This window comes from Dendrobates tinctorius, unplaced genomic scaffold (assembly GCF_039654945.1).
Source record: "Dendrobates tinctorius isolate UK_male_01 unplaced genomic scaffold, ASM3965494v1 ptg000046l, whole genome shotgun sequence".
Taxonomy (NCBI): Eukaryota; Metazoa; Chordata; class Amphibia; order Anura; family Dendrobatidae; genus Dendrobates; species Dendrobates tinctorius.
In genome coordinates, this window is record NW_027361714.1 from 29,972,132 (window position 1) to 29,997,952 (window position 25,821).

The following is a 25,821-nucleotide window of genomic DNA, read 5'->3' on the forward strand; positions in this document are numbered from 1 at the left end:
GCAGAGTGGTGGAAGTTGAAGGCTGCTGCACTTGGCTGCATATGGTGGACGTTGAAAGCTGCATGGCTGCTGCACTCAGCTGCATGATGGAAGTTGAAGGCTGCTTGGCTGCTGCACTCGACTGCATGGCTGCTGAACTCTGCTGTGTGGTGCAGATGGGTACTGTAGGAACAGTGCTAATGTTCAGTGGTGGTGGATAGGTCACTTTGACTGTCATTGGTTGTTGAGCAGACGGGTATCCAAGTCCTTGAGATGTTTGGAAAGGTGCTGTAGGATTCTGCCACTGCTACTGTGCTGGCCCTTGTTGACCTGTAGGAAACAAAGTTTGTGCCTGCTGCTGATATCAGGACTGCTGCAATGCCTGTTTGTAAGCAGCCTGGCAGGCCTGTAACACGTTCAGCTGGAGATCAGGCGGTAGATTTTCCCAACACGCATTGCTCTATTGATGAAAAAAATGTTGCGCCGGTCTCTGAAGGTCGGCTTCCAGGTGGTCAAGGCGTCTGTGGACTTCCTGGATAAGTATGTTCACTGAGTGAACCCAGTATCCACTCTTTCTAAAACCACCTTCAGACCATCCTGAAAGATTGAGTCTAAGTGAAGAAACTCAGGCATGACTGGCCTCTCCCAGGCCCTCTGCCATTGATGAGAAGACCCAACAAACCCAGTGGCAGAGGGCTGGGAGAGGGGAAAACCAGATGGACAGGCTGCCTGTTCTCCAGCCTGTGAAGCCAACCTGGTTGCTCCATCGCTGGTGGATGATTGGGATTGGGCCTGTTCGTTGGCTGGTCAATGAGGGGCCGCTCCAAACTGAGGACGATCCAGGTTGTGTTGTGCTGCACCAGGTTCTGTGTGGAAAAGAAATGAAAAAAGTGGTTTCGTACCGTGTTAGCCAGTAGAAAAAATATATAACGTGTTCTCAGTGAGAGAAACAAAATAGGAATCTTGTAGGTATGATACCTTTTAATGGCTAACAAATAATAGTAAATGATGTTACAAAGCAAGCTTTTGGGACATAGTTCTCCTTAATACAACCGACTACATCAAAGAGGCACACAGACAGCTGATGGATATACAGTACTACACCAAACTGGATGAAGACCCAACTTCAAAATATCTGTGGGAGTTGAAAAGAGTCATCAAATGTCTATGTACAGACCCCATAAACCTTCTGGACTTAATACCCGAGGATCCAAGGATGGGAAATTTCTATATGCTTCCCAAGATTCATAAGCAAGGCAACCTAGGGAGGCCAGTCATCTCAGGGGTGGGAACACTCACTGAAAAAATCTCAGGGTGGGTTGAGAACATCCTCAAGCCGCTAGTAAGGAAGACAGCCAGCTATATACAGGACACTACAGACCTGCTGAATAAGCTATCCACGATAGGTCCCCTCCCCGACAGCACCATCTAAGCCACCATGGACGTCGAATCCTTATATTCAAACATCCCACACGAAGATGGACTAGCCATCTGCCGAATGTTTCTTGAGGCCAATGGGATCCCCTCCGAGTCTGTAATAGCACTTACCAGATTCATCCTCACACATAACTTTTTCTCTTTCGGTGAGGAGCTATACTTACAATGCACCAGCACCGCTATTGGAAGTAAAATGGCACCCCAGTACGCTAACCTGTTCATGGCTAAACTGGAAAATGACTTTTTAACATCTTGCTCCATCAAACCCTTTGCCTATTTCCATTACATCGATGACATCTTAATAATCTGGACTGAGCCTGAACAAGAACTTCTAAATTTCCATGACAAATTCAACAAATTTCACCTAACCATAAACTTGACATTAGAGCACTCAAAAACAAAAATCAACTTCCTAGAGACCACCATAAAAATCCAAAATGGTTCATTCTCAACATCAGTGTATCGGAAACCAATTGACCGTCCCACATACCTCAAATGGGACAGCTTCCATCCTAAACACATTAAAAAGTCCATTGTCTACAGCCAGGCCCTCAGATATAACCGTATCTGTTCCAGTCCCAAGGACAGGGATGAACACCTAACCCAGCTTAAAATGTCATTTTTAAATCAAGGTTACCATCCCACCTCCATTGATGATCAGATCGTTAGGGCCACAAGGATCCCTAGAAGTCAAGTACTTCAATACAGAAAAAAAAAAAGAGGAAAATCATCGTGTACCACTGGTAGTGACCTACAACCCACAGCTTGAAATGCTGAGAAAAATAGCTAAGAAACTTCACCATATCCTACACAAGGATGACCGGTTAAAAACACTATTCAAATACCCCCCTTGCTATGTTACAGGCAACCTCCCAATCTAAGAAACATCCTTATCCGAAGTTCAATGCCCTCAAATTCACCAAGAGGAACATATCCTTGCAATGGGAGAAGATGCAAAACCTGCATTCATATAGAGACCAAAGACAAAATCCAAATTCCCAACACACAGCAGGACTATAAAATCCCTGGGACATTCACATGTTCCTCTTCCAATGTGGTGTATTTAATTCTATGCAATATATGTCCTGTGGGTGGCCTCTATGTTGGAGAAACAGGACAGAGACTGAGAGCAAGGATTAGGTCTCATCGTCATACAATTATAGACAAAAAAAACCATTTCGCTGTGGCTAAACATTTCTGTGATCCAGGACACAACATAAGCAATATGAAAGTTGTCATTTTAAAAGGCAATTTTAAATCACAGAAACACAGGAGGGTGTGGGAGTACAAATTCATTACAATCTTTGATTCTATTCTTACAGGACTCAATTTGTCAGAAAGTTTTATGGCCTGTTACCATATCTGAGGTATTTCCTCCAAACAGCCCTTTGATCTCACAGAACTTTCACACCTTTAATGTAATCTTACCTAATTAAGGATTCTCTCTTCAGGCTCAGTATTTGTTTATAGAAATTGTATTGTCTATTGAAATGTCCATGTATCACACCAGCGTGTGCTTTAAACTGTATATAAATAAGGTTTCTCCAAATATTTTGCTATATCAGCCTGATGAAGGGACGTAAGCAGTCCCGAAAGCTTGCTTTGTAACATCATTTACTATTATTTGTTAGCCATTAAAAGGTATCATACCCACAAGATTCCTATTTTGTTTCTCTCACTGAGAACACTTTATTTGAAAAGAAATGAAAAACATTAGTAAAAAAATTATATTGTTTATATATTAGTAAGACAACACAAGATACTCACGTTCGCTGACCAACCGCAGGCCTCAGAAACGAAAGTAGACGATGGTATTTATATTTTCTGAGCGTTGCAGCAGCACCACTTTGAACCTGAATCTACTTTCTCATGTCCTTATTGAAGCAATCCTTCATCGCACATCAACGGACTTTTATTCTCTTCACTGTGAAGGGGGAAAAAAAGGAAAAAATTAATTGTAAAACAATGCATCTACATTACCAGGTTCACTGCCATGTCAGACCACATTGCAATACTTACGAACATCCTTTCTGTCATGTGGAGTGGCACGGACCCAACCAGCTTGCAGCGATCTTGCCACTTCGTCCCAGAGTCATCGAATCAATGCTCAGTCAGAATGATTACGATCACAGGGGTCCCACAACGCTGCTCGCTCTTGCACAGATTGAATGAGTTGGTCGTTATCAATCTCTGGTTTGCATTCCTCACTTTGTGGAACCTATAGATCAAATAAAGAAAAGAATTGGTAAGTAAAACTGAAAGCAAATTCAATTACAACTCTGATAATGAAAAGACTACTTATATCACATCTTTCATCCTCAGAAACTTGAGGTCGACGACCCTGGGAAGATTTATTTCCACTCGACTGCTCCTGCTCTTCCGCACTGGAAGGTACCTGTAAAGAAAATATATGATTTACCACATGTATAATATTGCCAGTCAATACATACCAATCAGTATATCAAATATGATTACATAATCAGTGTCATGTCCACTCTGGGAAGTTTCACTGGAGGACATGTTGGAATAGCAGGCAGCAGTCAATTGAATGAAACACTACAGAAAAGAACAGAGAAGAAAAATTAAACTTGTTAAGAGTCACACACAAAAAATAAAATAAAAACACAATGGACACCAATACTTACATTACAAGCTGTAGTCCAACAGCACAGCAGTCAAGCAGCACAGAACAGTGACAGCAGCACAGCACCAGGACAGCAGAACAAAACCAGGGCAGCAGCACAGCACTGGGACAGCAGCACAGCACCAGGACAGAGAAATCTTGGACAGGAGAATTGAGGGTCAGTACCACAGCACCGGGATGGAGAAATCCTGGACAGGAGAACTGAAGGGCCTATACCACAACACTGGGACAGAGAAATCCTGGACAGGAGAAGCAAGCCACAACAGTAGTCCGGGACCAGAGCAGCAACCAGTCTCCAAGGTAAAGGAAAAAAATTAGTACAGAGTATAGACTGCAGAGGCAGACAGACATTTTCAAAGCTTCTATACTTACATAGACAGTCTTGTGCTCACATCCAGAGTTTGGAGAGTAATGGCCTTGCAGTGTCCACACTTCCATTTATACAGCTGGCAATTAGCATGTGGTGAAATCATTTCCTGGACCTGCTCATTCTGAAGTACGCATGCGTTTTGAATGCATGTCCTTGCATACCAATGCGTTCCCATAGACAGTAATGCGTAGTTTTTATGCACTCATCTGCATGTGCATCACTGCGCATAATTGATGCCACAAAAAATGCAACATGTTGTGTTCACCGGACACCACCGCACACCGCGAAATGACGCATGCGTACGCAACCGCATGCGAACAAACGAATGTCCCTGCGCACACCATGTTAAATATATGTACGCGTGATGCATGCAGATCTATGCGGATAATACGCTGCACACAGATACGCTAATGTAGAACCAGCCTTAGTGTATGGGCATTACAAGTGTAGGAGACCCGATCCTGTAAACTGAGAAAACATTTTTCGGAGACCATCCTCCACATTTCTTCCTTGGGGGATTGGAGTGTGTGCAAATTTTGGGAATACCTTGTATTCACTTCATGGGCAAACTTTAGGTGATTTAAAAAAAAACAGAATAATGGGAACTTTGGTTTCATGTGGCCATCCAGTACGTGAGTTCAAAGGTTTATTGGGGTGCATGTACCTTTAGTGCAGGGCAGGCCTTGCCTTCAAGGCATAAGCAAATAGTATGGTTGTACCAAATGAATAATGGGAAGTGGGTTCTCCTGTGGCTATCCAGTACGTGTGATCAAAGGCTTATTGGGGTGTATGTAACTTTGGTGCAGGCCTTGCATTCAATGCATAAGCAAACAGTATGGGAGTACCAAATGAATACTGGGAACTTTGGCTGCATGTGGCCATCCAGTACCTCAGTTAAAAGGCTTATTGGGGTGTGTGTAACTTTGGTACAGGGCAGGCCTTGCCTTCAATGCATAAACAAACAGTGTGGTTGTACCAAATGCATAATGTGAAGTGGGTTTTCCTGTAGCCTGTAACCTTGGTTGAAAGCAATGGTAAAGTTGAAAAACACATCAAAAATGCTACGTGTGAACATAGCCCAAGTGGTGGAGGAACATTTTTGTTTTGGGTTATCTATTTTGCCTCATATAAAAGTCATTACCCTGTAAAGGATGTTCCTTAACATATTTCCCAGGAAAATCCATTTTGTTTTCATTTTTGCATGTTTTACTGTGCACCAGTAAAAATGGCGTTTGACTCTGACAACATTGTTCACAGCTGTGACCTGGGAGTCAGAAATGCTTACAGGGGTCTTCACCATGATCTTCCAATGTCATTTGAGAACTGTTTCTATCATTTTCAGATGTTTTTAGACCCTAAAAGGACCTCTGGGGGGATTGTGGTAAAAATACTCTGTTTTCCCATACACTTACATTGGGCTCGTTGCTCGGGTTGAGCACCCAAGCATTCCAATTTGCTCCACCTGAGCAACGAACACCAGAGCATTTTAGTGCTCGCTCATCACTATTAGATATATAGATGTCAGTGACAAATACAATTAGTACAATGTGTTTGCAAATTACTGTACATGTATTTAATTAATAAAAGATTATTTTTCGGCAAAAAATGGCGTCGGCTCCCACGCAATTTTTATGACCAGCAGAGGGAAAGCAGACGGCTTGGGGGCAGATGTTTATAGCCTGGAAAGGGGGTAATACCCATGGAGTTTCCCAGGCTATTAATATCAGCTTGCAACTGTATACTTAACCTTTGCTGGCTATTAAAATTGGGGACCCCCAAAAAATGACTTGGGGTCCCCCATAATCAATAAACCAGCAAAGACTATGCAGATCGCTGCGGGCTGATATTAATAGCCAAGGAAGGGGCAATGGATACTGGCCCCCCGGCTAAAAAAAAATCAGCTCTCAGCCACCCCAGAAAAGGAGCATTTCTAAGATGCGTCAATTCTGGCACTTAGCCTCTCTCTTCCCACTTGCCCTGCAGTGGTAGCAAATGGGCTAATAGTTCGGGGGGGTTGATGTCATCTTTGGTGACATCAAGCTGAGGTTAGTAATGGACAGGCGTCAATACAGTGTGGAAAAAATTATTTAGTCAGCCACCAATTGTGCAAGTCCTCCCACTTAAAAAGATGAGAGAGACCTGTAATTGGCATCATAGGTAGCTATGAGAGTCAAAATGAGAAAACAAATCCAGAAAATCACCTTGTCTGATTTGGCTAGATTTATTTTTCAAATTATGGTGGAAAATAAATATTTGATCATTAACAAAAGTTGATCTCAATATTTTGTTATATATCCTTTGTTGGCAATGACAGTGGTCAAATGTTTTCTGTAAGTCTTAACAAGGTTGGCACACACTGTTGGTGGTGTGAGCTACAAAGGCACAGGAAACTTGGCCAAAGTTGAAGGAAAGATGAATGCAGCATGTTATCAGCAAATACTGTACAGTTGTGGCCAAAAGTATTGACACCCCTGCAATTCTGTCAGATAATAATCAGTTTCTTCCTGAAAATGATTGCAAACACAAATTTTTTTGTATTATTATCTTCATTTAATTTGTCTTAAATGAAAAAACACAAAAAGAATTGTCCTAAAGTCAAATTGGATATAATTCCACAACAAACATAAAAAAGAGGGTGGACAAAAGTATTGGCACTGTTCGAAAAATCATGTGATGCTTCTCTAACTTGTGTAATTAACAGCACCTGTAACTTACCTGTGGCACCTAACAGGTGTTGGCAATAACTAAATCACAATTGCAGCCAGTTGACATGGATTAAAGTTGACTCAACCTCTGTCCTGTGTCCTTGTGTGTACCACATTGAGCATGGAGAAAAGAAAGAAGACCAAAGAACGGTCTGAGAACTTGGGAAACCAAATTGTGAGGAAGCATGAGCAATCTCAAGGCTACAAGTCCATCTCCAAAGACCTGAATGTTCCTGTGTCTACCGTGCGCAGTGTCATCAAGAAGTTTAAAGCCCATGGCACTGTGGCTAACCTCCCTAGATGTGGACGGAAAAGAAAAATTGACAAGAGATTTCAACGCAAGATTGTGCGGATGTTGGATAAAGAACCTCGACTAACATCCAAACAAGTTCAAGCTGCCCTGCAGTCCGAGGGTACAACACTGTCAACCCATACTATCCATCGGCGTCTGAATGAAAAGGGACTGTATGGTAGGAGACCCAGGAAGACCCCACTTCTTACCTCGGGACATAAAAAAGCCAGGCTGGAGTTTGCCAAAACTTACCCGAAAAAGCCTAAAACGTTTTGGAAGAAGGTTTTCTGGTCAGATGAGACAAAAGTAGAGCTTTTTGGGCAAAGGCATCAACATAGAGTTTACAGGAGAAAAAAAGAGGCATTCAAAAAAAAAACACGGTCCCTACAGTCAAACATGGTGGAGGTTCCCTGATGTTTTGCTTTGCTGCCTCTGGCACTGGACTGCTTGACCGTGTGCATGGCATTATGAAGTCTGAAGACTACCAACAATTTTGCAGCATAATGTAGGGCCCAGTGTGAGAAAGCTGGGTCTCCCTCAAAGGTCATGGGTCTTCCAGCAGGACGATGACCCAAAACACACTTCAAAAAGCACTAGAAAATGGTTTGAGAGAAAGCACTGGAGACTTCTAAGGTGGCCAGCAATGAGTCCAGACCTGAATCCCATAGAACACCTGTGGAGAGATCTAAAAATGGCAGTTTGGAGAAGGCACCCTTCAAATATCAGGGACCTGGAGCAGTTTGCCAAAGAAGAATGGTCTAAAATTCCAGCAGAGCATTGTAAGAAACTCACTGATGGTTACCGGAAGCGGTTGGTCGCAGTTATTTTGGCTAAAGGTTGTGCAACCAAGTATTAGGCTGAGGGTGCCAATACTTTTGTCTGGCCCATTTTTGGAGTTTTGTGTGAAATGATCAATGTTTTGCTTTTTGCTTCATTCTCTTTTGTGTTTTTTCATTTAAGTCAAATTAAATGATGATAATAATACCAAAGAATTTGTGTTTGCAATCATTTTCAGGATGAAACTGAGTATTATCTGACAGAATTGCAGGGGTGTCAATACTTTTGGCCACAACTGTAGGCAAATTTGCAGTCATTTCCCTGGAAGCTGCGCATGGGGCGTATTTGGATGTTTCAGTATGACAACGATCTAAAACACCAAATCGATCTGTCATTGGCTATAGCAGAAAAAAGTGAAGGTTCTGGAGTGGCCACCTCAGTCTCCTGACATCAATATCATTAAGTCATTCTGGAGAGATCCAAAGTGTGCAGTTAATTCCTGACAGCCCAGGAAATTACAGGAACTGGAGGGTTTTTGCCAAGAGGAGTGGACAGCTTTATCATCTGAGAAAATAAAGAACCTCATCCACAAGTACCACAAAAGATTTCAAGCTGTCATTGATGTTAGAGGGGGCAATACACGGTATTAAGAAATGGGGTATGTGAACTTTTGATCAGGGCCATTTGGATGTTTTGGGTTGTCATTATGATTTAAAAAGAGAAAACAGTAGTGTAACAATAAATGGGGTTGGGTGAATATGCGCTTCACACCTACGGGAGTGGAGACATATGCATATTCATTACCTTAATGAGCGGCGCCACGTGATCATGCTGGAAGAGCTGCTGGAAGTCTGAACCATTGACATGCTGCGAAGGCGCCGGGACCACTGAGATGCTACGAGGGCATGCTGGTGGGTGAGTAGGATGTCTTCTGGAAGCTGGCGGCTGTCACTGTGCACTGCTATAAGAGAAATTAATATTCATTTCTCTTTAGCAGCGAGCACAGTGACAGCTGCCGGCTTCTGCCTCCTGTGACTCGCTGCTCCGCTGCTCTCCCTCCCCGCTGGCTTTCTGGACAATTGACTCGTGTATAAGCCAAGGGGGGGCGTTTTTAGCATTAAAAAAATGTACTGAAAAACTTGGCTTATATATGAGTATATATGGTATATATAAAGAGATTAGGACAGTAATTATGAACACAGATTATCCTTTATTCCCATTTGTTTATATCATTTATGTTGATTTTAAGGAATAGAGGAGCATGAAAGTCAATCTATGGTATGTCAGAAAATTAACTTTTCCAGCCTACTGTACCAAGGAAAATGCTGCTTCAAGTAGTTAAAAAGAACTCCTTGAAATTCAATATTCATCAGTTTATCAACATATTTCAGAGGCAAACATTTACATCTTAGTAACTTAGTTAATATTTATTGGTTATATTGTACAAGTGCTTGAATTTACTTTCATTTTTGAAGAATGCAATTCATTTCAGTAGAACTTAATTAGTGCACATATATAAATCTCCATACAGTGCTGCAATGTAATTAAAGATTTTTCTTCAAGAAGAAACTTATGAGTCAATTATGTTGTTTTTATTTCCATGAAACAATTGAAACTTTCAACAAGATCAGTTTTCTACTCAAATTAATCTTTGTCTATAAAATGAAAATATTGATGGATTGTTTTGTTTTATAAGGATACTTAAAACTATGAAAAAATGGAATTAAAGATTTATTTTATATCGTACTGTAGTGAAGGGAAAAAAGGTAAATATGTCATAGTAAAACATGATTTCTAGAGTTTAAAGTGGACTCCTGATTTGGAAAATTTATTTTTATAACAATGATTACTAGAATAATTAATTTTAGAGCAGAGATCAGCTCTAAAAAACATCAATGGATAACATGTAATAGACAATTTCCCGTGATGGCTCTAAGAGAAATTTAGCACATTTGGATTCTACAAAAATATATACATAACCACGGAGGTTCTATCATCAGGTTATCCTTTGACCATCTTGTTATTGAGTGACCAGTATAATGAAACAGGATTTTCCAAATGAAACAAATGTGTTAAGCCCACACTTTAAATATATTGGTAAATTAAGACCAAAATTAAAATAATAGCCTGCTTTTTTTGAAGCATCTCATGGCAGCATGTCATCCTAGGGAGTACCACTACTATCACCGATTTGAATCTTTAGATGATCTTGGCAGTAAGCAATTGTTTTCCCTGCATTCTTACTGGAGCGAAAATGAAATGTTACGCAATCCCAATAAGAAAATAATAATAAGCACTAATGCAGCATCATATCATCAAAGATGCTGATTTTTGAACTGTGTGCTGATAACCAGCTGGATGATCTTTGTCCACTTGAGGCAGCAGGACATTGCATCCGTGGCAGCGTTTCTGGATTGTGTTTGGATATGGTTTCTTGTTTGCATGATTTCTGGATGTATTCCTGAGACAGTGATTTGCAAGACTGAATCATTCATGATTTTTTTTATGCAATGCCACCTGAGGATCCATAGCAGTAGCATAGCTACCGGGGGGTAGAGGGTGCAGTTGCCCCAGGCCCCATGCTCAGAGAGGCCCACCTGGAGCTAAGCTACCTTAAACTATGTTGGTCTGCTGTGCACGCCAATATAGTTAAGCTCTGCGGTAGAACCGGGTGACAATCTCCCTGCACTACCGCGGTCTGTTCTGTAGATGGGCATGGCTGGGAGCCGGCTCTGTACCTGTATGCATGCTGTGTGGTGTCTGCTGAAGAGACGTCAGGACGCAGGATGCTGCTTATTCCCTCCATAGAGGAGAAGGACAGGAGGCAGGATGGCTTGTGAATAACAGCTCAGGCTGCAGGTGTCTGTGTGTCTGCACTGTGCAGTGAGGGAGTAGCAGGACACTGTTCCCCCCTGACAAGTCCTGGAGGATTCTTGTATCCATTTTGCTTTCTCAGGCACAGTAGATTCATGGTGGCTTCTTGAACTTTTAAACAGATCGGTGTCTGTCAACGCAAATCGCATGAGCATCACCCGATCTGTAAAGGACATCAAAAGCAGGTACCGTAAATCTCATCGTGCCTCAAAAAGCGCAACAGACAAGACTGGTCAGTATCAGTCCCCGGCTGCAGGACACCATAAATGAGGATATGTCTCTTTCCATATATATAATATATATATATATATATATATATATATATATAATATATGTATATATATCTATCGAAAACTCAGGGGCAGCATACCATTTTCAGTTAAAAAAGAGTTATTTAGCCCATAACAGCCACTGAAAGCAGTGTACTACCCCCCCTAAGTTTCAGATTACTACAATTGAGGTCTGGTATTTGCCTGGGGGGCCCTGCACCCGGATTCTCTGATTTTCTTTGTGCTGCTCTAATTTTACTCTTTTGTAATATATATATATAATATGTAATATAGTCCTGTGGCCAGGGTCAGGGTCCTTCAGTCTTGCGTTTGTGTCATCTCATATCAGTAAATACAGGGTGACAAACATGACAATACCATTATAAAGTCTTTTAGTAAAAAAATATCTCCACAAAGTTGAGGATATATATTTATGATAAAGGGCCAAATAGAAGAAAATAGGAACAGCCAGTAGGTGCATATAGACAATCACATATGGATGCATATGGATACTTAGTCTGGACAATATGGCCCTGAAAGGGGGAGAAGGAGAAAAGAGAAGACTTACAAGCGGGAGCACTTTCTTCTTTACATATGTGGGGAAGAGGACCCCCATATAGTGATTGGGCCGGAACCAAGGGGACCGCCATCAGAGTTATTGAAGGAATCACATCAGGAGGATTACAAAGGGAGACATGCAACTGAAGTTGTCAGGGCAACAGGGGGCGGGGCTAGGGTAACAGGAGCAGGGGACGCGCTGAAGTGGCAGTTGGGGAAGAGAGAGAGTGAAGGCAGGATGCAGGGTAACTTGCAGGGGCACCGAGAGGAGCCTGCGAGGAGAAAGCTGGACATTTACCGACAAGAGAGACGTGAGAGACTGTTCCCAGAGAGTGCTCCCCGCTCCCGTTCTGAGAGAATCATCCCCGCTACCCCCCACCTTGGTGAGAGAGGAACTTTACCTCAGGTTGTGGCCATGAGTACCTGTAACCAGGTCACAGAGGCCTGGGCACTTCCCCCCAGCCTTCCCCCATCACGCCGACCCGGCCGTCACCGGCCTGAAGATACGCCACCTCGTCACAGGCGAGATAAAAGGCTCGCTACCCTGGCTTTGGGAGAGACTCCTTGATAAAGGACAGCTACAGGTCATCTGGGGAACTGCGTCATCACCGCGCACCACCTCCATCATTTTCTTCAGGGCCTGTTGCGCCCCAACGGCATCGCTTTCTTCAGGGCCTGTTGCGCCCCAACGGCATCACTTTCTTCAGGGCCTGTTGTGCCCCAACGGCATCGCTTTCTTCAGGGCCTGTTGTGCCCCAGCGGCAGCGTTTTCTTCAGGGCCTGTTGCGCCCCAGCAGCAGCGCTTTCTTCAGGGCCTGTTGCGCCCCAACGGCATCGCTTTCTTCAGGGCCTGTTGCGTCCCAGCAGCAGCATTTCCTTCAGGGCCTGTTGCGCCCTAGCGGCATCGCTTTCTTCAGGGCCTGTTGCGCCCCAACGGCCTCGCTTTCTTCAGGGCCTGTTGCGCCCCAATGGCATCACTTTCTTCAGGGCCTGTTGCGCCCCACCATCATCACTTTCTTCAGGGCCGGTTGAGCCCCATTCCTTCCCGGGGAAGCGAGACTTCAGGACAGCCACCTCAGCGACCTCAACGCGGCCACACTCACGAAACCAGCAGTCCCTGGAAGGCTAAGTGGCATTAGAATTTGGATAAGATTGTTGAGTCCCTGCGTGGACTGTTTGTTTTGTTCTTAATTGTATGTTTGTTCAGACAAGCCCAGTGGCTAAAGCTAGATAAAAGTTATTTTGCAAACAATCAGTCGTCTAGTGTCTCGTCACTGCATCCTGCGAACCTGCTCAACCCTACACATATGTGATATTTTACCTCCCCTCTGTCTTCTGCTTCTCTCTTTCTTTCTGTTCCCATCTATAGGGTCTTGTCCAGACAAGAGTATTTCTTTTAGGGTTACCTGGATACATTCAGAGAGCTATACCCATATGATGGACTCTGTGCGCACTTACTGGCTGTTTTTATTTTCTGCATGTTGCAGCCCACATAAAGAGACAGACAGACACCAGAATCCAAGGGAGATAAAGTGGGCGCCATTACACAACATGAGAACTAATTCAGGGCCCATTATATAGCATGGGGGCTAATGCGGGGGCCATTATACAGCCTGGGAGCTAATGCGGGGCCATTATACATCATGGGAGCTAATGCGGGGGCCATTAGATAGCGTGGGGGCTAATGTGGGGGCCATTATATAGCATGGGGGCTAGTGCAGGGGCCATTATATGCCATGGGGGCTAATCCGGGGGCCATTATACAGCATGGGAGCTAATGCGGGGGCCATTATACAGCATGGGAGCTAATGTGGGGACCATTATATAGTTTGAAGGCTACTGTGGAGGCCAACATATAGTGTGGGTCACAAAGGAGGAATTATTACTATGTAAGAGACACAGTGATGGCATTATTGTGTGAGGAAGTATGAGGAGCATTCCTTTTCTGCCACACAGTAGGTACAGTAATAGGGGCACATATGGCAGCAGTATAGGGTTATCAGTAGGATAAGGAGTTTGTGCAGGTGGTTATGGGGCTGGAAATGTGAGCATTCAAATGTGTTTCTGTTTTAATCTCTGCAAGGGAGTCTTGGCTGGAGAAGTCGTCATGTAGGTCTGAGCCAGATGGGAAAGATGAGAAAAGTGAACAATTCCATCAGAAATAATGTCAGCTGTAAATCACTATTTGTTACTGTACTCTAATCTCTTATATTTACTGCAGAACTGGTATTTGCCATTATATGGTCACCATATGGCGGTAGTGTTAGTCTTTGTGTACTGATTTATTTTCAGTTACATCATTATCATCTGCTGAGGTTCCTCTATACCCAAGATTAAAGTGTGCCACCATAATGTAGTTGTAATCAAGGATTAGGGGCCCACTCAGATGGTTGCCCCCCCCCCCCTAAGCTGAACCCCTAGCTACACCTCTGATCCATAGATAACAAGCGTCCAGTATTGTGACTTGTACATATTAATTTATCCAGAATCTCTGAATGTTTAGACTATACTGTATTATGTTCTGCAGATGGTAGGATAATCAAAGTTTATGCATTTTACATTGAGAAACATTGGGGTTTTTTTTTAAACTGTCCCACAATTTTTTTATTCAGATGTTGACAGATTGGTGGAACGTTGACCATCTTTGCTTCTGCTCTGCTTTTCAAACAGACTCTTTTTATACAGTCTTGTGATTTACTTGAACTTGACTTTCCTGTTTTTTCATTTGCAGCACATAGGGTATGTGCACACGTTGCAGATTTCTCTGTAGAGTTTTCTGCACGGAATCTGCATCTCTTGGCAGAATCCGCAGGTCAAAATCCACGTGGTTTTTTTGCGGGTTTTGTGCATTTTTTGTGCGGATTTACTGCAGATTCTTTACCGATTGGCATGCGTTTTTAGCCCTGCAGATTTCTATAATGGAATGGGTGTAAGAACACATGCGGATCCACAAAAAGAATTGACATGCTGCTTAAAATAAACTGCTGCGGATTCCATGCGGAATTTTCCGCAGCATGGGTACAGCAATTTATTTCCCCATTGATTTACATTATACTGTAAATCACTTGCGGATCTGCAGCGATTCCACGTGGAAAATCCGCTGTGGATCTGCAGCAAATCAGCAACCTGTGCACATACCCTGTGACAGTAAGGGTATGTGCACAGGTTGCTGATTTATTAACCTTGTCCTAATTTTTTGAGATGTGTTGCTGCCATCACATCACTTTCTAAAAGAGTTAATTTGTTTTAAATGAAATGAAAAAATTTGTTCACCTTAAATTCTATTATACTTTCTAACCTCTGTTGTGAATAAAATATGTCTATAAGAGATTTTCAAATCATTGTGCATATATATATATATATATATATATATATATATATATATATTACACTGTGTCCCAACTATTTTGAAATTGGGGTTGTACAGTAAAGGGTCAACATGAGATGTCTACAATTTCCTAAGCTATCTCAAAAACTAGAGTTGCACAGTAGGAGCTTTATTTTTAGCAATAATCTTTAGCCATGTTTCTTTGGAAGCAATAAAGCAGATAATGGCAACGCAATAATAGTACAGGGACTGGCAAGCTACAAGCTGCTGTCCTTATTCAGTATCATCTCAGGAGTCTTGGATATCTTGTGGGCATTTTTTATATTTAATAAATGTCAATAATACAGCATGCTATAAAATGTGCAGCAATGATGAAATGTACAAAGGAACACATCGATGTAAAATGGTTGAACCTTATTCCTCCACTGGTAAAAATTAGTAAAAATTGTAGATCAAAAATGGTGTTATCTTTATATACAATTCAATGTTTTGTATACAATAATGTCTTATATACAATTCAATACTACTGCTACTTTTAGATATTGTGAAAAGAAAAGGGGAAGACAGGGCGCTTCCAATGCGTAGGTCTGTATGGAAAGTAGATGAGTGCACAGCAAGTGTTAGGCTCACCTGATAAGGTTGTGAGAGTCACAACACCTATAACCGCATAAAACAGCTGCAGCAGTCTGCACGAGGTCCAAGGACTTGGTACAAAGAGAAGGCTGGTAGTGCAATAAGAGACTGCGCTGCTGTGGTAGAATTCAAGGTATCTTTATTGCCAACGCGTTTCCTGAGCCAGTCCCAGCTCACTTCATCAGGGCATGTTACAGAAGATCATTGCAGGGGTATATATACATTAAAAAAAAAAAAAAAGGGGAGGCGCCAAAAATAGTGGGGTTACACGTCAGCATGGATACATATACATGAATCATACAAAACAATAAAACTTTATTACAACCATATTAAAAACGATGTTTAAAATGCCATAAAAAGAGTGTTGGTTTAAAAAACGTGATTAAAAAATAAAAAGACACGGGGGGGTCACGAGGTAAAAGATTAAAAAAAGTCTCTTGAGTCCTGGGGTGGATTAGAACTTGCCTCAGAGGATGTAACTCATGGTATTAGTCCACTATGCTACATGCGAAACTAGAAAGTAAAGAGAAAATGGTTAAAATCATGTGTAAATAGCTAAAACTAGTCTCAAATATCTTTTTTCTAGGTGGAGAAAAGAGAAGAACAACAAGAAGAAACTCTATGGAGTAGGTGATATAAAAATGGTTAACAATTGAGTGTTAAGACTTAATAAAAATAAAAAAAAAATGGGTGAAAAAAAAATGCATAAAAATTTTTTTCTTTAAAAAACGAAGATGATGATATAAAGGAATTGAAAGGATAAGATATTAAAACACAGGGTCAAAATAAAATCAATAAAAAACATCATTGATGATATTAAGACCATTGGACTCAATAGATTTGAGTTTGTAGATCCAAAAAACTTCCTTTCTGCATAGTGATTGAAACCTATTGGGGATGTGGTCTGGTATGTGATCAATGGGATAAATGGTGGCTTTACTGAAATCTCTGGAATGTGTGGTGTCAAAGTGTCGTGAAAGTCCATGTTTTTGGAAGCCTATTTTGATATTGTTACGGTGTGAATTCATGCGACAATGTAGTGCTTGTGTAGTGCAGACAAACCTGCTATCACCTTCTGAAAGGCCAGGTCATTAAAGAATATTCTGGCTCCAAGTAGACTTCTACCCCAGAAGCCTACTACCCATACCATTTCATCACCAGGGATTTATAAGTGTCACCGTCCTAATTGTGTTTGCTGTCATACCATTTCACACTGCACGTCTGTGTTTGTCCACCCCATTACACTTGAAAAATTTCCACTCAAATTCCACCTCACTTGTCATTCCTTTCATGTTATATATGTCATTTCCTGTCCTTGTCCCAGATTGTATGTAGGTCGCACTACACAAGCACTACATTGTCGCATGAATTCACACCGTCACAATATCAAAATAGGCTTCCAAAAACATGGACTTTCACGACACTTTGACACCACACATTCCTGAGATTTCAGTAAAGCCACCATTTATCCCATTGATCACATACCAGACCAAATTCCCAATAGGTTTCAATCACTATGCAGAAAGGAAGTTTTTGGATCTACAAACTCAAATCTATTGAGCCCAATGGTCTTAATATCATCAATGATGTTTTTTAATGATTTTATCTAGACCCTGTGTTTTAATATCTTATCCTTTCAATTCCTTTATATCATCATCTTCGTTTTATGCATTTTTATGCATTTTTTTTTCACCCATGAATTTTTAAAAAAAATTTTTTTTTTTTATTTTTATTAAGTCTTAACACTCAATTGTTAACCATTTTTATATCACCTATTCCAGAGAGTTTCTTCTTGTTGTTCTTCTCTTTTCTCCACCTAGAAAAAAGATATTTGAGACTAGTTTTAGCTATTTACACATGATTTTAACCATTTTCTCCTTACTTTCCACTTTCACATGTAGCATAGTGGACTAATACCATGAGTTATATCCTCTGAGACAAGTTCTAATCCACCCCAGGACTCTAGAGGCATTTTTTTAATCTTTCACCTCGTGATCCCCCCCCGTGTCTTTTATTTTTTAATCACGTTTTTTATACCAACACTCTTTTTATGGCATTTTAAACATCGTTTTTAATATGGTTGTAATAAAGTTTTATTGTTTTGTATGATTCATGTATATGTATCCATGCTAACGTGTCACCCCACTATTCTTGGCATCTCCCCTTTTTTTTTTTTATGTATATATACCCATGCAATGATCTTCTGTAACATGCCCTGATGAAGTGAGCTGGGACTGGCTCAGGAAATGTGTTGGCAATAAAGATATCTTGAATTCTACCACAGTGTAGTACAAAAACTTGGCACTCAAAAGAAAAATTGATTTGACAGTTCCTTTATTGTAAAAGGCATCCAGTTAAATATACTTCTTTTACTTCTTTAAACCTTGGGTTATACAGGGACCGGTAGATCCAATAATTGGTGTGGGTGTCCAGAAATTTGTACTGTAATATATTCAGGAAACTATCCTGTATTGTTTGTGACAGGCATGAATGTCCACACCTGGGTGCTGTGATTCTCCAAATGGTATATCCTGCCCAGGGAGGCAAGTGTGTCACAGGGAGAGTGAACGCGCTGTTCAGGAGACGCACTGAAGGTGCAGATGAATAGCGCTTAGTCTGTGACCAAGGTGTCAAACCGTGGGTCTGGTGATTTCCTACATGAATGGTGTCCTTTCATCCTCAGTAGCTGCTGCTTCCCAGACGTCTGTTTCTCCACATTATTAATGAATATACCCAGTACTGAATAGTGCCTATTTATGACAGCGGTTCTTTAATAATAATATATGGAATTTTCCATTACAGTTCCTCTCAGTTAAAACCAACTGTGAAAAAATTCTGTTTCTGATGAAGGTCAATTGTATGACAAAAAACGTTTAAAGAAATAAAAGAAGTATATTTAACTGGATGCCTTTTACAATAAAGGAACTGTCAAATCAATTTTACTTTTGAGTGCCAAGTTTTTGTACTACATTGTTAGTTGGCTGGATACCCGACTTGTGCACCTCCCTCCACACTGAGTGCCGTGTTTTTTCTATTTTGAATTCTACCACAGCAGCGCTGTCTCTTATTGCACTACCAGCCTTCTCTTTGTACTTTTAGATATTAGAATATATCACTCTTTTTAAAGTTGCATAACTAGTTTAGTTGAAAGGAGACATGTCCTTTATGGCTTGAGGTGACATCATGCTTTTCATCGGGGCTGTTGTAGATACCATGCTGTGTGGAGGGTCATGGTAACTATCATAGTGTGGGTGGGGAGGAATGTAAGCAGGGTTCACAATATCAAGAAGGTAGCATGTTGATAATATGATCATATAGATGAAACTGATGGAAACTGATGGAAAAAACAGTCACCCAACCAGACAATGGAGGGGCTGGCTGCTAATACTATTGGCGTTTTCAATAGGCTGTTCAGACACTTTGCACCACATTTTTCTGTGTGACTGATGTCTTATGCAAGCCCTATTTTTGTGCATTTTTCCACTAGGCAGCCAGCCCCTCCATTGTCTGGTTGGGTGACTGGTTGTTTTCATCAGTGGAATGTACCTGTGCTGCCCCAGCCTTTATCAATGGAGGTCTGCTGCATCCTGCTAGTGCATTAGTAAAGGTTTTGGTGAGTCTACCTTTTATGTAATGTGCTTTTTTTATTTTTTTCTATGTTCACTGTATGGAATGGGGTCACCATGACTGGGGGCACAGTACGGAGAGCAGTTGACTTTGCAGGGAGGATTCTGGAGATATAGAGAGCGTAAGGGGAAATAGTAAAGAGTGGAAAAAAAAGTACAGGACATAATTCTTAGTGGCAGATGGTATGTGAGTTACAGTGGGTACGGAAAGTATTCAGACCTCTTTAAATGTTTCACTCTTTGTTTCATTGCAGCCATTTGGCAAATTCAAAAAAGATATTTTTTTCTCATTAATGTACACTCTGCACCCCACCTTCACTGAAAAAAACAGAAATGTAGACATTTTTGCAAATTTTTAAAAAAAGAAATACTGGAATATCACATGGTCATAAGTATTCAGACCCTTTGCTCAGTATTGAGTAAAACCACCCTTTTAAGCTAGTACAGCCATGAGTCTTCTTGGGAATGCTGCAACAAGTTTTTCACACCTGGATATGGGGATCCTCTGCTATTCTTCCTTGCAGATTCTCTTGAGTTCCGTCAGGTTGGATGGTGAACGTTGGTTGACAGCCATTTTCAGGTCTCTCCAGAGATGCGCAATTGGGCTCAGGTCAGGGCTCTGGCTTGGCCAGTCAAGAATGGTCACAGAATTGTTCTGAAGCCACTCCTTTGTTATTTTAGCTGTGTGCTTAGGGTCATTGTCTTGTTGGATGGTGAAGAGAGTTGAGCGAAACTGGTCGAAAAATTTCAAAAGTCGCCGACTTTTGGCAAAGTCGGGTTTCATGAAATGAAATCCGACCCTAGGATGAGGTCGGCCACAAGGTCGGCGACTTACGCGCCAAAGTCGCGTTTCAAAAGTTTGTTTTGCGCTCTTTTTCAGCCAATCAGGATCCACGGACACTGTGGGCAACGTGATGACATAGGCAGGGGTCACCACCATCTTTCAGAAGGGCATGCAAGTGATTGGCTTGCTTTGGTGGGCGTCACAGGGGTTATAAAAGGGCGTGCACGCCGACCGCCATCTTACTTCTGCCGATCTTAGTATAGGGAGAGGTTGCTGCTGCTGATTCTGTAGGGAGAGCGTTAGGCAGGGAAGAAGAAAAAAAAACTGCTTCTGCTGCTAGCGATTTTGCCTGTACAACACACCAGTCACTGTGTGTGCAGTGCAAGGGGAGGCTATATTGTGGTGGATCAGCGGTGTTGGTTGTTAGGCTGCCTTCTAAGACTTCCTGACAGCTGCATTGCTGTTTACCCACTGCTCTACAAACTGCTTTTTTAAAAGCAATCCCAATTTTTTTTTTTGTCCTGCTGAGGTACTGAGCGTGCATTTTTTCACACCATACAGCGGTGTACGCTCCTCACACAGTACCGTGTAACGGCTGTTATCACAGCCACAGTGAAGCTATCTGTGTGTCACTCTGTGAGAATAAGTCGAGGACATGTTCCGTTCTTACAGACCTGCACCTACTAGTTTTGTCTAGCTTTCAAACAGTTAAATATATTTGCTGTTTGATCACATTCAAAACTGTAGAGAGACAGCGTGTGTCAGTCCGTATACTTAAAAAACACGGAGCTTGACAATTTTACGTACACCGGACAGCCGTGTACGTGCACGCTCCTCTCAGTACCGTGTAACGGCTGTTATCACGGCCACAGTGAAGCTATCTGTGTGTCACTGTGGAAGGATAAGTGGAGGACTTGTTCCGTTCTTACAGACCTACACTCTAGGGAGATTCCTATTCTGCCCAATTCTACATACACCTTGTAGTTTGTGATACACTAGCCAATTTCTGCCTGTGACATAGCGCTCTGATATTCAGTGGGCCTCACACAATCCAAAAGTGTCCAGTGTCCACTAGTGTGTGCAGAAATTCAAAATCTCCCTTATCCTGTAGTCACTTTTTTCACACCTGTGCCATCGAGCCTGTGACATAGCGCTGTGATATTCAGTGGGCCTCACACAATCCATAAGTGTCCAGTGTCCACAAGTGTGTGCAGAAATTCAAAATCTCTGTGATCCTGTAGTCACTTTTTTCACACCTGTGCCATCGAGCCTGTGACATAGCGCTCTGATATTCAGTGGGCCTCACACAATCCAAAAGTGTCCAGTGTCCACTAGTGTGTGCAGAAATTCAAAATCTCCCTTATCCTGTAGTCACTTTTTTCACACCTGTGCCATTGAGCCTGTGACATAGCGCTCTGATATTCAATGGGCCTCACACAATCCAAAAGTGTCCAGTGTCCACTAGTGTGTGCAGAAATTCAAAATCTCCCTTATCCTGTAGTCACGTTTTTCACACCTGTGCCATCGAGCCTGTGACATAGCGCTCTGATATTGAGTGGGCCTCACACAATCCAAAAGTGTCCAGTGTCCACTAGTGTGTGCAGAAATTCAAAATCTCTGTGATCCTGTAGTCACTTTTTTCACACCTGTGCCATCGAGCCTGTGACATAGCGCTCTGATATTCAGTGGGCCTCACACAATCATAAGTGTCCAGTGTCCACAAGTGTGTGCAGAAATTCAAAATCTCTGTGATCCTGTAGTCACTTTTTTCACACCTGTGCCATCGAGCCTGTGACATAGCGCTGTGATATTCAGTGGGCCTCACACAATCCATAAGTGTCCAGTGTCCACAAGTGTGTGCAGAAATTCAAAATCTCCCTTGTCCTATAGACAACTTGTACCTTGTTTTACATTACTATATAGTTTGTTGGATTTTGTCTACATTTCTACAAAAAATGAGGAAGGCTGGTGGAAGAGGCCGTGGAATTGGGCGGGGGTTGGCAGCTGGTAATGATGGTGTTGGTGGTGGATCTCATGGTAGTGGCAAGAGCAAAATAGGACCGAATGCAGGAGGTGTTGAGCCTGCGTCATCGTCTGGCTCCATAAGGCTCGAAGGCTTAGTTTTCTAGGAGTTGGCAAACCGCTTTTAAAGCCAGAGCATCAGGAAAAATTTTGTCTTACATTGCTGACTCAGCCTCCAGCTCTATCGCCTCCTCTTCTTCAGTTGTAAAAAGTAAAAGCACTGAGTCGTCATTGGAGGCTCATGTTCATGAACCACACCTTTCCTTGTGTCCTTCACCCCAACCAAGATTGAAGGATGACGCAGGCCATACTACTGATTACTCCATGGAGCTGTTTTCACATACCATGCCTGGATTATCAAGTGAAATGGTGAATTACCCAGGCCAAGATGAATCTGACATGGAGTGCACTGATGCACAGCCGCTGATAGATGATTCTGCTGGTACATTCACTCAGAGCACTACATTGTCCTCGCAGTGTACAGAGCCAGATTCTGACCCTGATGAGACTCAGGTGCCCCTTCCCGCACACTATACCACCATACACGGTGACACAGAGGAAGGTGCACATGACATTGAAGTGGAGGTGATGGATGACCCAGTTGTTGACCCAGATTGGCATCCATTGGGGGAAGTGGGTGCTGCTTCCAATAGCTCAGATGAGGAGCATCCACAGCAGACATCGACATCGCAACAGCTGTTATCTGGCAGGCCCAGAGCACTCCAAAGACAGGTTCCAAAAATCAAAAGAGTTGCTGGACAGCTTGTCCAGAGGGTCAAATGATCACAGCGTGCTAGGCCGCAAAATGTCTGCCAAAGTAGGAAGAGTGCAGTGTGGCACTTTATTGAACAAAATCCTCATGATCAGGCCAAGGTTATCTGTAAGAACTGCGCAAAGACCTTTAGCCGAGGGAAAAATCTGAAAAATTTGAATACCAGTTGCATGCTTAGACATTTAGCCACCATGCACTTGCAAGCGTGGACACAACACCAAACCTCAAGTGCCACATGTGCAACTGATCACAAAGAAGGTAGTCAGCAACGCTACATTGTTTCCCCCACTGTAAGCCCACCGGTTAGCACAGCCGCAAATGTTGAGGTGTCGTTGCAAGGCCACAGCAGTCAGGGAATCCCACTGTTATATCAACGAAATACTGAATCTAGGCCATCAGAAAGAACACCAACTCCATCACCATCATCAACCCTCTCTCAGTCCGCCCTGTCCACCGCTACTTCCACCATATGCAGCTCTCAAGTCCAGCTCACCCTCCCAGACACTATGAGTAGGTCAAGAAAGTACTCAGTCTCTCATCCACGTACACTGGGTTTGAACGCCCACATTGCCAAACTAATCTCATTTGAGATGATGCCCTATCGGTTGGTGGAAAGCACAGCTTTCCGCGAACTCATGGCCTATGCAGTACCACGCTATGACCTACCCAGTCACCACTTCTTCTCTCGCAAAGCCATCCCAGCCCTCCACCATCATGTAAAAGACCGCATTGTCCATGCACTCAAGCAGTCAGTGAGTGGAAAGGTGCACCTCACAACTGATGCATGGTCCAGTCGGCATGGCCAGGGCCGTTACGTGTCCATCACTGCGCACTGGGTTAATGTGGTGGATGCAGGGTCCACAGGGGACAGCGGTGGTGGGACAGTGCTGCCTAGCCCACGGTATAGGAAACAGTTGGCTGTAGGCGTTCGACCCTCCTCCTCCTCCTCCAGAAGCGAAAGCTCGTCCACAGAGCGCAGTCGTACGAGCACTCCATCTGCAGCTGCCACTGTTGCACACGAGGTGTCCCCCTATCGAGCAGCTAGTGGAAAGCATCAGCAGGCTGTGTTGCATATGATGTGTTTGGGCGACAGACACACCGCCGAGGTGCTGGCCGAGTACTTGAAGCGACAAACTGAGTCATGGCTGGGCAGTGTACATCTTGAGGCAGGCAAGGTAGCTAGTGATAACGGCCGTAATTTTGTGGCAGCCATAGCCCTTTCAAAACTCAGCCACATACCTTGCTTGGCTCACACCTTGAACCTGGTGGTGCAGTGCTTCCTCAAAAATTATCTGGAGTTAACAGCCCTGCTCCAGAAGGTGCGAAGACTGTGCGCGCACATCCGCCGGTCGCCTGTACACTCCGTTCGTATGCAGAAGCTGCAGCGATTGCTCCACCTTCCCAACCACCGCCTCGTTATCGACATTGCAACAAGGTGGAACTCCACCCTGCACATGGTGGAGCGGCTGTGCGAGCAGAGGCAGGCCATAATGCATTTGTGGGAGGATACACGGCCAGGCACTTTGAGAGCAGACATGGAGTTGACAGGTGTGCAGTGGTCGAAGCTGAAAGACCTCTGTAAAGTCCTTCAGTGTTTTGAGGAATGCACACGGCTGGTAAGCGCAGACGACGCCATCCTAAGCATGAGCATCCCACTTATGCGTCTGCTCATGCAAGCTTTGACGCACCTTAAGGAGCAGGCGTCTGCAGCCAATGTTGATGAGGAGGAAGAGGAGGAGGGAATCCTTGATGACATTCAGCCATTGTCTGCTCAGGGACCTCTCCTGGACAAGGTGGAAGAAGAAGAGGAGGAGGAGGATGAAGATGGGGATGATTACTTAGGGGAGGAGGATGCATCTCGTGGGGCAAGTGAAAATGTTGGCGTGGCAAGGTCTGATACAGGGTTTGTGCGTGACTGGAGGGATGTGGATTTGCCAGAAAGTGCTCCTCCAACCAGCACTCGCAGTGCATCATTGACACCGGGAACATTGACCCACATGTCAGATTATGCCTTGCGGATCCTAAAAAGGGACCCCCCGCATTGCCAAAATGATGAACGATGACGACTACTGGTTGGCCAGCATCCTGGATCCACGCTATAAAGGCAAATTACAAAACATCATGCCACAGGAGAACCTTGACCTAATATTGGCTAATAAACAAGCAACTCTGGTAAATCGGTTGCTTGAGGCATTCCCAGCACACAGCAGCGGTGATGGTTCTCACACGAGCTGTACGGGCCGGGGGCAGCTTGGCAGAGGTGTTCATGGTGCACACAGCAGAAGTGGCGTTGGAGACAGGGGTTTCATGACAATGTTGTGGACTGATTTTTCAAGTACCACTCACACAACTGGTAATACTGCATCGATGGAAAGTGACAGGAGACAGCAGTTGTCAACTATGGTTACAAACTACTTTTCCTCCCATATCGATGTTCTCCCACACAGGTCATTCCCCTTTGACTATTGGGCCGCTAAACTGGACACCTGGCCTGAATTGGCACAATATGCCTTACAGGAGCTCGCTTGCCCAGTTGCAAGTGTGCTATCGGAAAGAGTCTTCAGTGCAGCTGGATCAATCCTGACAGAAAAAAGGACCCGTCTGTCAACCCAAAATGTGGATGATCTAACCTTCATTAAAATGAACCATGCATGGGTTTCCAAGGATTTTGTCCCACCTTCCCCTGATGACACATAGGGTGACAGAAAAATGGCTTGCTTTGGTCCACCTCTTCCTGGGACTTGACCTATT